Here is a 14,555-nt window from a genome sequence, read left to right as displayed (position 1 = left end):
AGCACTTTTATAATTGACACCTGCATTTGGGGTCATTAAAGATTGGTGTTGGTCTCAGATGCTATAAACCTTCCTTGGAACTGCAAGCCTTACCAGGGTTTTCTGTGTTCACTGTTCTTTGCTAATTGGACAGTTGAAATGCAATTCAGACAGTATCTGGAGCATCCGGTCTAGCATTATACTTTCTTAGCATTGCTCTTTGCTTGGCACTAAAATTCTAGTGTCACGTAGATGTGTCTGGTGGTGGTCATTGTTTCTAGCTGCAGTTTTGAGATGGCTGTTTTAATCTCTACCATTCAGTTACAGGGTAGGCTCAGCCCCTGCTTCTTCACCATGCTGGAAATTGTGATTGGCTGGGATGCTTATGTAATAGCCTTAGATTTGATCACTGGGGCTCTGGAGGCAGAATGCTCTCAGTGAAGCTCTTGGCACAAAGGATGAGATCACACCTTTTTATTGAAGTTTGTGGGATTTGGCACCTAAATACCTTTTGAAAAATTTGTTCTTGCGGGGCCCTCAACTTTTACCTAAAGTCAAAAGAGAACTTGCTTTTGTCTAGTGGGACCTCTAGGAACCAACTGATGACATGATTTAAGTTGTTGCTGTTCTTAATAATGGAAATAAGGGCTGAGATGATTGCTGGGTGCATAGTTCGAAAACAAAAAAATGTTCCCTAGGTTGATAGGAATTAGATTTTTGTCATGGATTTCTTGCCCGCTAGAGTCTGGAGAAGACACTTGCACTTTGTCAAGACTCCTATACAATTTAGCTTACCTTTTTTAAAATTGCATGGTATTTTAAGAGTAACAATTGCATTAAAGTATGACTGTTCTCCTTTGGGGAAGCCTGTTATGTATACAGGCTAAAGGACACCTAAGTCTATGGTAGATGATGATTTAAAAATAAACAGATAGGCCTTATTAAGTTAATGCAGTTTTCTTATATTTTGTCCCAACTCCCCTTAGCTGTGATTTGAGAGCGTATTTCCTGCTCAAACAACTCATTTTAAATGCAACTTTTTTACTTGGAAAATAGTTTTGTAGTTTGTTTATGATCAGAAAATTCCTAAGGAAGACTTGGCAAGGAATGTGGATAGAGGTCTTGCCTACATACAGAATCTAGCTTGCAAATACAGAAAGAAGCCTTGCTTACAAGAATCCTCTCTGGGAATCCACGGCCAAGAGTGGGCATGTAGACTAATTAAAAACAGACAGCTATCATAAACAGTTATCTCCATGATTAAAAGATTTTCTCCAGGCACTTCTTATATTTCCTGATGGAGTGACCTTATGAATATTAGGAGATATATTACTCTAGCTGCAGTACGAGCAGTAAAGACAAAGGACATCACTGCCTTATTTGTTTTAACCTTGGAAAACTTTAAAGGATGTGAAAGCATCTTCTTTCAAAACTTGTATGGAAAAATAAGTATAATCCATTGTAGAAGGAAGAAATAACGGAAAATTCTGGACGTGATTCCCTATAAATGTCTCCACGTATAGGAATTTGCAATAACATTTCCACCATTGGGTTAGAATTAGCCAGTATTTTAAATCTCATTCTAGTATACAGTGCATGTATTTAAGTACCATAAATCTTACTTTCATTTTAAGGGGGAAAAAATGCCTTTGCTGAAGGCAGAATTATGGTAGTGATACTTTTAATTGCAATTTCATAGTCAGATGGCTGAGGAATTAATAGAACATAGTATTAAAAGACCCATAGGAGAATCAAAGCATTTTTCAATACAAGGGAAGATGCTGAGCCATATACATTGTGGTGCAATTCCACCACTTAGTGGCGTTATGCTGGGGGTGTATTTGGCCATTTGTGGTGGCTCTGAATGAGGGTCCCTGTGGATCAGCTTCTGAAATTTTTACCAAGGAAGAATTGAACTTGATTTCACTGCTCGAATGAAAGTGTTACTCCAGGAGTAGACAAAGAGGAACACCTTGGGTATTTATACATGTGCTCTGGTTGGGGGGGTGCTTTAATTGGAGCAGCTCCAAGAGGTGCTCTAATTTAAAGCACCTGGAGTGTCTTGTGTATCAGCTCCCCACACTTAAAATGGTGGCAGGGGTGCTTTAACTCTTTAGCCCCCACCACTTTTTAAGTGTGGGGATGCTGATGCATGTGATGTTGGAGTCCCCTGGAGCATGGTAATTATCACATTCCAGCAGAATTGATTAACCATGTCTACTCCAAAGTGCTGTAATTACAGCATGTTGGAACAGCCTTGCTGCTGGTCTATAGGTGCCCCTTGCGCTTTAGTCCATCCTCCTCCTGACTAATGCAGTTCAGCTGGACCCAGGTGTATATGAGTTACTACCTCAGCAGTTGTGATCAGTGCAGCTCACACTGCTGTCTAACCAGCCTTTCCCTAATCTTGAGATGAGGCTTTTTTTTAAACTGGAGTCATCAGATGGCAGGAAGTTTCTCTGTTTCAGATAGCTGTGTTAAATTCCTAAAACAGTGGGTAAGTAGTGGTGGGTGGGCAGAATGGATCTGGCTGGCTTCTCTGTTTTGGATTAGTTGGGGCACAATGGAAAACTTTGCAACCTTCTAAAACAAATAGCACTGTAAAGCTCTTAAGAGGATGTTCAGCTAATCTGCACAATTGGGCCAGGCAAACACCTAACCCAGCCAGGTGCATTTCTGCCGTGTGTGTCTGAATACCACCTCTCCAACCATCCAAGCAGGGTCCATGTTGCTGTATGCCTTTTATTCAAATAGTCTGTGTTGTGGTTTAAATCCAGTTTTAGTCACCGGCTGCTTCTTCAATTCTGAAGTTTATTTTGGTATGTGACATCAAATACAAATGTATGTTTGCTCAAATTTAATTACTTCACAATGAACACTTTTTTTTTTTTATATGAAAAATGGATAGAGGTGGGTGAGCAGGGATCCTGGCTTTCTCTGTTTAAAACGCCTAAATTCTCTTATTAATCCCCCCATCTGCATTTTGCCACAATTAAAATGAAACACCACTATATAATTAATTGGGTGTCAGTTGAACACAATGTTGTATTGATATATTACAATCTTAAAACTGTTTGGAAGCCTACCAGTGCCTCAATCATTATAAAACAATCGTAATAAAACAAATTCTAAATACCTATATATTTTTATGTTTGGGTTGTTTTTGTTTTTATCATGGAAAATTAAAGCCCCCCTGCTCCCTTCACTCTCACCAGGACGTGGGTCCAACTGCAACTGTCCCTCCCTGCTGCTTTGTGGCACTGAGCAGCCCTGATATGCTGGTGCCCTGCCCCTGCCACTACCCCTCACTCCCCAGCCATAGCCCCATGCTCCTTGCCATGGCCAGTCCTGCGCAGACTCACAGGATGGTGGTTTGTCGGGACATGGTGGAGACAGCTTGTAGCATGAGGTGCGTGCAGCATACCTAAAATGGAAGCGCAAGCAGCAGCTGGAGCATTGCACGCTGCCCTGTGCCACGGGCTAGGGCCAGGGCTGGGGTGTGGCAGCGGGTTCAAGCCAAGCCAAGCTCAGCTCTGGCCTGGGCTGTACTGCAGGCGATGGGCTCCAGCTGCTTTCCATCCCGTCGGGCCAGAGCATGGCACCTGCAACTCACGCAGGCAGCAGCAGAGCGAGTCCGTCCCCAGATGGAGAAGGGGACACCTATGGCACCCCACCCCCTGGTCTGGGGCTCCTGTACTGCACAAGGGGGCTTGACTGTGCTCCCTATCACTCACCAGCTCCCCCTGCCCCTGAGAGCATAGGCACCAGCCTCTGATGCCACTGGCCCAGCCATGCCGCTCCCCACTGTCCCTGAAGGACTCCTCCCCTCCCTCCCCTCTTCCATTGCTGAAGGGTCAGGCACCTCTGGGTGGGCCCTGCTGGCACCACCAGTGCAGAGCTGTTCTTGCTGGTAGCACCAAGTGCTGCCTCAGACCCTCCCCTGCCCTGCTGCAGTCTTGGCACCTGGACACCTTCTCCCAGTGCTGGCAGGCACCCCCCCTCTCCCCTGAAGACAGTCCCTAAGTCCTGGCCCTCCAACCCCTTTCCCCATTAACTTACCTGTATACAGCTGGTGGAACCGCCCCCACCACCCTGCCTGGCTGTATGTTAACCGAGTGTGTGTAAGCACATGCATGTGCACCCTGTGCCTCCAATTGCCCTCCTCCCTCTCCCCCCCCAGCCCCAAGCAGCACCTTGCAGGCTGGAAGACTGACTGCCTGCAAGGGGAAACCTGCCACTTCCCAGTTCTCTCCTTTTAAAGGAGAAAATGTGTGTTCTTCTGTGGCAAACAGAAGACCCAGATCCCTGGTGATAAGGACTCTATGCATACCACAAATTAAGTCATTAGTTGTATTGTAATGGGATCTGTGAACAAACCCTGTCTCACAGATCTGGACCCCAGTGTGATTAGATACCATACCAGTGCAGAACATGGTAGCCATCCCTACCCCAAAACATTTACAACATACAATTTTAAGAAAGACAGGAAAGAGATCTGGGGTCCATTGTGGATAGTTTGCTAAAAACATCAGTGCAGTGTTCAGCAGCAGTCAAGAAAGCAAATAATCGTAGAAGGGAATTGTAAACAAAATCAAAATTGAGGTTCTTCCCCTTTATAAGCCTCCAAGAAGTTGTGGAGGCCAGTAACTTAACTCGGTTCAAAAGGGGCTGGACCAGTTCTTGGAGGAAAGGCCTATCTATGGGCAGATCTTGAATTTGGAAAAGTGGGTTGCAGATGGTGAGGTGCATAGTCACATAAAATGCACATTTTTCTCCACTTAGAAAGGAACTAGAAGCTTTACTAATGTGGTAGGAGCCCTATGTGACGGCTGCTGAATCCTGGTGCTAAATCATGTTTACTTCCATACTGAAGAACTCAGCCAGCTCCTTCTGGTGCCTGCAATAGGAGCCACGTCCTGGAAATCAAGCTGCACTGATCTAAACTGCTAAAAAAACATTTGCAATTGCCCGAGTGTCTTTATAGTCATTTAGGCTGTGGGCTCTGAGCCTCTCGAGCACTTTCTAATAATTTGCCCTTTGTCCCCCAAATTATTTGCTACTCAGAATGTAACTTTTAAATGAACATCCTCAATAAGAAGAAAAGAAGTTATCGCCACACTAATGGAGCCAGGGATCCCTCTCATGTTTCTCAAAGGGCCAGAGCGCCACAAAATTTCCTTTTCCACTTACAAATATTTCCCCATATTGCCCTCCAAAGCACGATCTCTAAGTCTTCCCGAGTCACTGGAGGAAAAAAAAAAAAAAAAAAAAGTCAATTCAAATGCTGCTGAAGGGCATTTAAAGTCTTGGACTGAAATTAAAATCAATTCAGGAATGGATTTTAAAAGTGCCTGCTTCTCATGCATGGGAGTTACTTTTCATTACATTTTGTTAACCCACATGACATCGCTAACATTTTAAAATGTAACCATTCCCTTAACATCATGTAAAAGTGACCCTCCTGGTGCCCTCCTGGAGCTCTTTCCTCCCCTGGTATATTCAGCAAGTACAGAATTAGCAGCCGGTCCCTTTTACTAGGGAGTGAAAGTTGTTGAACTCTGGTTGCTCAATAGCCCAGGCCAGGCCTCCTGGCATCCTCCCTTTCATGCCATGTTAGCAATGATGAAGTCGATGGGAGTGGCATTACCCAGCCACTGCCTCGTGTCTTAAGTTAAATGCCTGTTAAATCCAGTTTCTGTTCCCAGTATCTTCACTGGGCTGATTTAAATGCATATATCACTTGTGGTTACAGAGAGCTCAGGGATTGCAGAATACCTCTACTGCCTTGTCTCTGCCCTGCAGCCCCTATCTTCCTCCCTCACCAGTAAGCAGCATGGGTGGAGCACTCATCCTGTGCCCCCAGAATTGATAGCCTGGAGCACAGCTTTGGAGAAAGAGCCAGGGGAATGGTAGGCAGTATTAAAGTTAAAACCGTTTCATAGCATGGGACTGAGTGGGGGTGTTTGCTTGGGGCCAGTACTACCCCTTGGGCAGGAGAGCTTGGGAAATGGAATTGTTTTCAGGGAGAGAGGGCCTGGGAGCCATGCGTCCTGGGATGCTGGATGACAGCAGATTGGTCACTTGATCTCCATGGAGCAGATGTAATACCCTAGCTTGAGCTAGGGAGAAAGGCTCAAAGATAGCCCTTGCCTACGGTGTATCAGTAAGACACTTAGAGGGAACTTAGTACAGCTTTAACGCCCTTTAAACCATTTTGAAAGGAACTTTGAAACAGGATCATCGACACATTAAAGATGACCTATAACATCTCTCTTACTTGCCATTCTTCCCGCTGGGTGTGGAGAATCTAGACCAAAAGTTTCCAATTTTTATTTTATATATAAAAAATGCAGGAAAAACAACCCTGCTGACTTACTTTCTTTAAAAAACAAAACCAAAAAAACCCCTGGGTTTTAGGATGCTAAATAAATAATAAATCTCCTTACCAGTCCCCGGTGAGGTGCACACTGGAGATTTCTTACAAAATCACTAGCGCTGTTAGCACTAATTGGTACCTCTGGCAGTCTCTGCCAACAAGCCCAAAGATTGAAAAGGCTGGAGATTGAATTGACAATGGGATCTTCAAAAACAAAAACAGGTGGAAGCTCATCAGCAATGCAGTGTGGGCTGGCCTCTTGCGCACAAACCCATCCCCGTCGATGCTTTCATGATGATCTGTGATTCAGCACAGGCAGGCGACGCTGGGGACCCGCACTGTTGACACAGACTAGTGCAGGTTGGTGCAGTGAAGAAGGACCAAACAGTTTTGTGACCTGTTATTGTAATAGTGGCCCTAGGCAGGGAGCACGTGGCAAGATGCTTCACTGATTCTACATGAGCGATGCATCTGTGCATAGAAGTATTCAAAAAAAAAAAATTTTTGCAGAGACCACTTGCGCTTCCTATGCGGTTTTTTACAGATGTGTTACCAGTCTTAATAAGGTAAAAAGCACGAAAGTGGCAGAGAGAGCACTTGGAACTATGTATTTGTCCTGTAGTAGGAAAGTTTTCTGCATCTCTTTTTTTTTTTTTTTAAGTCACTGAAATTGGTCGTCTGTGACTGCTGGTTAGGGGGTGTAAAATCGTTTATTTCACATGCGAGGGGGTCATGCTTTTTAGTGCTGAAGGGCTGGAATTCGGATGCCCCTCGGCTCAAGCAAGATCAGTCACAAAGGAGTGGTACCTGATACAAAGCTTGAACACAAATGCATCTCAGACAGTTTGTTCAGTGCGGGGGGGTCACTTGCATAGATGTACACCTGGCCATATAAGAAGAGCAATAGTTCTTGGTCCCTTGGTTTTCATTGCATTCGTAGCACTCAGAAACTTTAGTCTCTGATGCTGATGTTTTGTGTGGTTTTTTTTTTTTCAGGATTGTTCTCTGCTTGCAAGGGAGTATATGCACTGGGGGTAGATAAGCTTGTTAAGTGTCGGAAGAAGGGAGGAAAAGGTTCCCATTCTCAATTACTTAACAAAAAAACGCACAGCCTGCAATAAGGGACTGAAAAGCTGGAATTTGGCAGAAAAATAGCCCTCTGTTATAATGTACCTTTGCTGTTTCCTGAAGAAATGAGGTCCTTTTATAAATCTTTGAAAATTGGAGTTCACACATGAGCAGTGCATCTTAACACTTACAATACTATTTAGCAGTCACACAATAGTCTGAGGGAAATGGCGAGAAGTTAGCCACTGTGTAAAATAATTGCCGAAAAATTGTATTGAATAAGTCCGGGGTTCACAAGAGCCTTGCCTTGTTCTACACACATCTTGTAAGTGTGTGTAACCCCATTCACACTCAGTTACATTTTCCTATTGGACGAGGGACTGAGTATGTGTGTGGCTGTTGCAGGCTAGAAGAATTCATTGGGTTTGACCAAGCCTTCGTTGAAGTTGATGGAAAGTCTCTCGCTTGCTCCATTGAGAAATGCATAAAGCCTTGAATGAGGGAGGTCTCGTTCACAGCATCTCCCTTTCCACTATACACCTCCTGCTTTTTTTACCATTTGAATCCTATGAGGGGAAAACCATGCAGCACTCATAATACTCTGGAAAGAGAGTAGATTCTGTCTTTATTATGGGGAGAAGTGCAGCAGGAAGGGACTTCCATCCATAATACTTTTTGTTACAGAGCATCAAAGCTGCAAAATGCACCCATTATAAGGCAAGAAGTGAGAAAGTTGCATAAAAACTGAATCTTGAGGCAAGCATGCAAAGATACCCGGGTACCTATGAGTGAGGATGTCATTACAAGAGTCTTGGCAAATAGGTGGGAATGAGTTTAGGTGAGTTTTTCTGACTCTTGAGTCCGTAACTGCATAACTATAATGTCCCTTTGGCATTTTTTAATAGAGTGTAAAATAAAATTTGCCTCTGGCAAAGAATTGAGCATGCCATCTCTCAAAGGGGTGAAGGGGGTGAGAGAGACTTGCTTTCAGTGGGGTTTAAACACAAAGCGCAAAGTAGATACTCAACAGATCTTTTGTGCATAGCTCCAGTGGCACTCTTGTGTCTTAAACTTTCTTCCACTGAAGCCGGTGTGGATTTTGCCAGTGATTTTTCAGTGAGACAAATATTGGGCTTTTATCAAATATAACCATTGCATGGATACCTATTGAAAAGGAGATATATTTATCAGTTTGAATTCCTTTATTTTAATTCTAAAAATTCAACAAAAGGAATATAATACACAGACTGTGGTTTTGTTGATGTCAGCCTAATTTCAGAACCTGTTCTCAGTACAGCTGTTACTCTTGTTTGTTGGCACAGGAGTCCCTGAAAAAGCAGTAATTTCATTAACTGAGAAAATGAAGAACCTGTCATTGATTTTTCTTTCTTGTATTCTTTTTTCTTTTTTTTTCAGCTCTTGAGAAATGTGGGGAAGATTGTCATAAAAAATCAATGTGAGTTTATAGTGATATATCATGTAAATAAGGGTGAGAACACTATTAAAAATCCTAACAACCAAGTTATGCAGTAAAACTTGATGGGCTTGGTAATGAAAAGAATCAAGGCAGTAAAACAGACTCCATTGTCTCTCCTGTCCGTAACCTTCATCAATTGTGTCCCAGATAGGAAGTCAGGTTTATCCATCGAGATGCTTATTACTCCCAGTCGCGTTCAAGGGAGGGAGCGTGATCCATGGGTGAGGGTGCTAACTTCAGTCTTTGGGGATGTTGGCTTAATCCCATTTTCTGGCACAGTGTTTGTGTGTGATCTTGACGGAGTAATTTACCTTCTGCCTCAATCTCCCATTTGTAAAATGGGAATAACAACACTTCCCTACTTCTTGGATGCTGCAGTAATTGGGCGCGTATCCATACATAAGAGAATGGCAAAGAACCCTTTGACCGAAACGATGCAGATCAGGGCTGGTATGCCAACAATGGCCTTGTTGGCCATTTTCAGGGCCACAGATAAAACAAACAGTCATGCTCGGCTGCAAGGGATTGCCAAAGAAGGCACATATGCCTACTGCTTTGTGCAGGATGAAACCCTCCACTTACGAAACACCACCTGAGACTAGTAGACTGATTCGTTCCTATTATGACCATCACAGCTATCATGCTGGGTACATGCACCTTTTTCAGTCTGCCTGGGCTTGCAGGAAGGACTTTTGCTTTTGCCAGTTGTGAGATACAGTTGTTCAGGTTGTGTTGCTCTTTCTGTTGGAAAACTGTTGGGACCTTTACAGCTGTCATTCCTTAAAGCTGAAACTTGATGTAGAAGAGCACTGTGCTGCCTGCAACAGGAGGGGCAGGTCAGCTTCTCTTTTTAGCAATTTTCTACAACTGTGCATAGGTAGGAAGGATGCTGGGAGGGAGCTGTGTGGGGGACAAATATGCACTGTTCAGATTTTGTGTTAACTTGGAGAAACTTGTTTTTCATGACGCTTTAGTTCCTGCTGGTCTCCAGTGTGGAGTAATTAGTTTGTCTATTACAAAAGACATTTACAAAGGCTACTTTAATCAGAAAAATACTCACTACAAATGTGCAGCAGGTGGTGAGTGGAAAGAACATTAGTTTCCTTTGGGATTTGCTATCTCAGTTCTGCTGTTACTTTCTATTACCTTTCCTCTCTCTTTTAAAAAAGCTTACTGTCCAACTACCCCAGCCAAAGTGGACTAAATGCAGCTCCCTCAGAGGCAGCTAATACCACTCTTGGGTCAGCAGGAGGTTGATAGCTGAAGAGGGATGCATGATGCTCCAACAGATTATTTAATTACTTGTCAGCAGGGCTTTTGATAGAGCACCTCTAATGGCAGCTGAGCCTTTTTGTCTAGCAGGAGTCTTTTAGCTATATCCCCCCCCTCCCCCCCCGAGATGAACTTAGGGCTGGATTGACTGCTCTGGAGGCTGCCATTTCATGTGGGTCTTCAAAATGTGCACAGCTGGAATAGATGTAATGCGGGCCTACAGCCCTGAACGGGATGGACCCCCTCAAGGGGTGAGATGCAAGATTGTTCTTGGGTTGGGTGCTGACACAGACAGCCCCGGTGGGATTTACTGTGGCGGGCTGGCTTGTTGAAAGCGTTCAGTCTCTCTTCTGGAGATTGCACTGAGGCCGCTTTGGCTGCCTACTAGTCGGCTGGTGCAGGCCTCGCGGAGGTCTGTTAGGAGAGTGCCATGGTTAATAACCTCACCTGCCTTGCTTTTAATGACCGATTAAGTATTAAAATGAGCTTTTTGCGCTAAAGCAGCTGTGTTTTTCTGATTGAATTTCCTGTCCCACCTGGAATCTTGTATCGGTCGGCTTGCACGATTTTCTTGCAGTGCTGCTTGTGCGTGATGGGTGAGAGGCTTTCTGTGTTTTGACATTGGAGTCGCTTTGTGCATTTCCCTAAACGCAGGACAAAGAGGTCAGATCAGAGATGCTCTCTCATCTGCCATGAGAGGTGGTGGGGTTTGTTTGGCTAAAGCACGTTTTCCTAAGTACTGTTTTGTTTGGCTCGGTTTTCTGTTGTTCTATTCAAAGAACTTGCTTTGCTTTGCCTACCCTCAGAAGTCATTAGAGAAGTGACAGAGAAATGATAGCTTCTCCATCGCACCTTTCTGCTCCTTTGAGACGTACCTGCTACTTTTGCTGCAGTGCTGTGTGAAGGAACGAGCTGGATTCTTTGCCCTGCGTACCCGCTGCTTTTATTTGCAACCCTGTCAAGGAGGAGATTGGTGGTCAGTACTTAGATAGGAGACCAGTAAGGAGCATCAAGCTGCTGGTGAATCAGTAAGGAAAACACTTCCATCAGAGTCACTAGGAAACGGCATGTTCTTGGGGGCATGGTATTGGCAATAGAGGGACTGTCTTCTGGGTAAGACGCTCGCCTGGAGTCCTGATACCTTCAGCACAATATCCAATTTATCCCAAATAAGCCAAACCCACAAATAAACCAGACAAACATCACTTTATATTTTTACCCTGTGCTTCGCAATGCTTCGTTTTCCCTGGAGGAACTTGTAGACCTTTGTTGTGTTTACTTCCGAGAGAGTAATTTATATTCGGTTTTGGAGCTCATCTCATTTGCTGGTATTTGACGCTGCATTTCCATGTGAGGTTCAAGCACCTGAGGTCAGGACAACTCAAAGGAAGACCGCATCCTGATGCAGGGGTTTGTGGTCCAGCACCCTGCTTGCAGTTTTCTAGCCAACTGCTTTATACAAATGGCATCTTGGGCCCCATTTAAACAGGTTTTCATTCATTAAAAGCAAGGCTGCCCAAATCCAAAGAAGCTGGAAGCACATGACATGCCATTATATATGAAAGTGATTTAACCCTGCCCCAACAGTGGCAAATTTACTCCTGGTTAAATCAGGGACAGTTAAGTAATTACAGTCTGAGTCCCTAAATCCCCTTGCAATTTCCTTGAGTATTCTTTGTTTCCTGGCCTAAACTCTGTGACTTAATGTTGTGCTGTAGCTAGATCTTCCTCAGCCTACTAGCAAGAGCTAGAGGAATGCAGCTCCCAGACGAGTGTGCTTGCAGGATGGTGTACGTCTACAGTGGGGGAGGAGAATCACCATCTGACTTAAGGCAAAGTACATTTGGATATGGAATAATTACAAGGAAATGAGATGGGAGCCTTGCGGTGGTATTATTTGTAATTTTCTGTCAACACTTTTGCCTTAAGGTTATGCTATTGTCTTTCTTTCTAATTTTAAATAGGAGAAGAATAATTTTTCACACATATTGAGGGCCAGATCCCCCCCCCAGCTGGTGTGGGAGGTGTTGACTTGCAGCTCTCTCTGCCAGCTAGTCAACCTCCCCGTATTTCCCCTACCTCTGAACGTTGCCAGCAGAGTGGGACTTGGTTTTTCACTGAGTACCCACGTATCGCCTCAGCCAGTAGACGCTGTGGATACAGAAATCCCACTGCAGCAACAGCCAACAGCTGAAAGCTGAAGGAGACAAATTCAGAACATAATTTGACAAAGCTTTTTAAATGAGGATAATTAAAAACTGGGGAGCTATCCTAAGGACTTGATGGATTCTCCGTTATGTAATCTTCAAACCAAAAGAAGACAAGTTGTATTTCAACGAGACAATGTTGAAAGGAGTTGCTTGGTGTTGCCTGTGACCTATATCCTGCCAAAGAAGATCAATAATAGTATCTTCTTGCCCATAACATCTGTAAATGCAACGGGCAGAATTGGCTTCAGTTGTGTTTTCAGCCAGCATCATTTTTTTGGTGGTTTTTTTTATGGAGCTACCCCAACCAGAGGATTAGGATGTCATGGTATGCACCTCTTTTTGTCTGTTGCTCTGCTGGGCTTTACCCCCGAGTTGACTTTAGCCCTCGTGCTCCTTGCCATACAAATAATGTGGCGGCATGCTGGACTTCTGGGGGGGAGGTTTTGCCAATTCGTTTAAGTTTTATCTGACTTCTGCAGCATGCAGAACACATTTAATAAACTGCTTAGCATACCCTGTGGCTTCCTTTCTAAAAGTAGTTGTGAATCTCTCTGCTTTTTCCACTGCAAGATTTTGCGGAGTTAGCTGTTACATAAACCTTGTAAAGGAAAAAAAAAAAAAAAGCAAGAAATCCAGCGTGTGATCTTAACCTCATCTATTCTCCTCCTGCACTCTTGCTAATGTCTAGAACTTAAGCTGTCAAGGCCAGAACAGCAGGGCTCAGCATAAATCAGAGTTTCACACGTGTTTCCGTTCTGATTCTGTATTTTCAGTTCCACAGAACTTGCTGGACCATCACCTTTTGTACTGAAATATCCCAGGCGTGGCCTCTTGCAGTGACATTCTCTACATGCGTAAGATTTGAAGTTAGTTTGAGTAGGAGGAAAAGGGGGAATTTTACAGTTTTCACTAAAAAACAAAACAAAACCCAAAACAAAAAAAAAACAACCCATTGAAGCGGTATCTAATTGGAAACAGCAAAACCAGATTGAATTGAAAATGGATGCTCAGTGTACAAACAGTCTTCCATGAAGAGCACCACTTGCTCTTGCTGCCTAAAAAGATTTCATCTGGCCAAGTCGTAAGTCTTTGAAGAATCCAGTACAAAGCATGTACTACTGGAGAACATGCTCTGTCTCGCCGTTGGTAATTTAAACATGCAGGGGGAAATCTAATCCAGTACACTGTTACAAACAGGCAATGATATTGAAGTTGGGGAATAGCCACAGACTTTATAAGCAGGTGTCTACTCTGCCTGAACTCAGCTTGAGCTGCCTCAAGCTTGGAGGTCAGTGCTGCTGCTGAAAAAAGTATGGTATGTTGGTGGCGACAGAAGTCCTAGAATATGCAGCTTTAGATAGAAGGGAACAATGTTAGGGATACCCACGGTCTTCAAGAGGTGAGCTCTGTGCTATCCCGAAACTTAGCTGGAGGTTTGCTTTGCCCTCAGATCTGGCATAAGCTGATCAGGGTATTATGGGATCATTGTGACAACTAAATGAATGGGAATGAATATGGAAGCATACCCATGTGTTCAGGGAAAATGAACAAACAAACCTGCTTTGGCCTTAGTGTTCTGCAGGTTGGGCTTCAAACGTGCATTTCCCATTAGGGTAATAGAAATATTCGCGGCAAGCAGCGATAGGTGAATGTGGAGATGGCACGATCTAATGAGTAGTGTGACGCATGGTAATGTTGCCTGACTAGCTCGTCAATAGAAGGAATTTAATGATTCTTTAGAATCTTTATTCACAATTTAATTTGTCTCTAGGGTTCTGCAAATCAGAAATTCCTGATTCTCAGTCCGTCGGAAGTTGGTGATGGCCTTTATCTCTTGCTTGTCACGTTTCTGCCTTTACTTCATGCCCTCAGACAATATTGTGTCGAAACCAGGGGACGTGACCAAAAACGTGATATTTATTTATACAGCCTTAATAACTTGAAAGAAGCAAACAATAAATAAGTGACATAGAGAAACAGAGCCATTTGTATTCCAGGGACTGCAGTAAGACAGACTGCCTGGGCGTCAACCAAGTTGCTGGATAATGATTGGTTTGCGGCGTGTCCTCTGTAGGCACAGCTGTAAGTTTTTAGGGGTAGAAATATATCCATCACAGCAGAACTTTTGAAAACAATTGGCTGCAATACAATTTGTGTGTGTTTGAGTCATCTT

At 43.8% G+C, this 14,555-nt stretch overlaps 1 protein-coding gene across 3 annotated transcripts in view; it reads left to right on the top strand.

The window, feature by feature from the left end:
- The window catches only part of PDIA5 (protein disulfide isomerase family A member 5), a 192,202-nt gene that overhangs the window by 120,777 nt on the left and 56,870 nt on the right, over positions 1-14,555 (top strand). The window lies entirely within an intron of this gene.

Source organism: Crocodylus siamensis, chromosome 4 (genome assembly GCF_052110815.1).
Source record: "Crocodylus siamensis isolate JL-2025a chromosome 4, ASM5211081v1, whole genome shotgun sequence".
Classification (NCBI taxonomy): Eukaryota; Metazoa; Chordata; order Crocodylia; family Crocodylidae; genus Crocodylus; species Crocodylus siamensis.
This window is presented reverse-complemented; position numbering and strand designations above follow the sequence as displayed.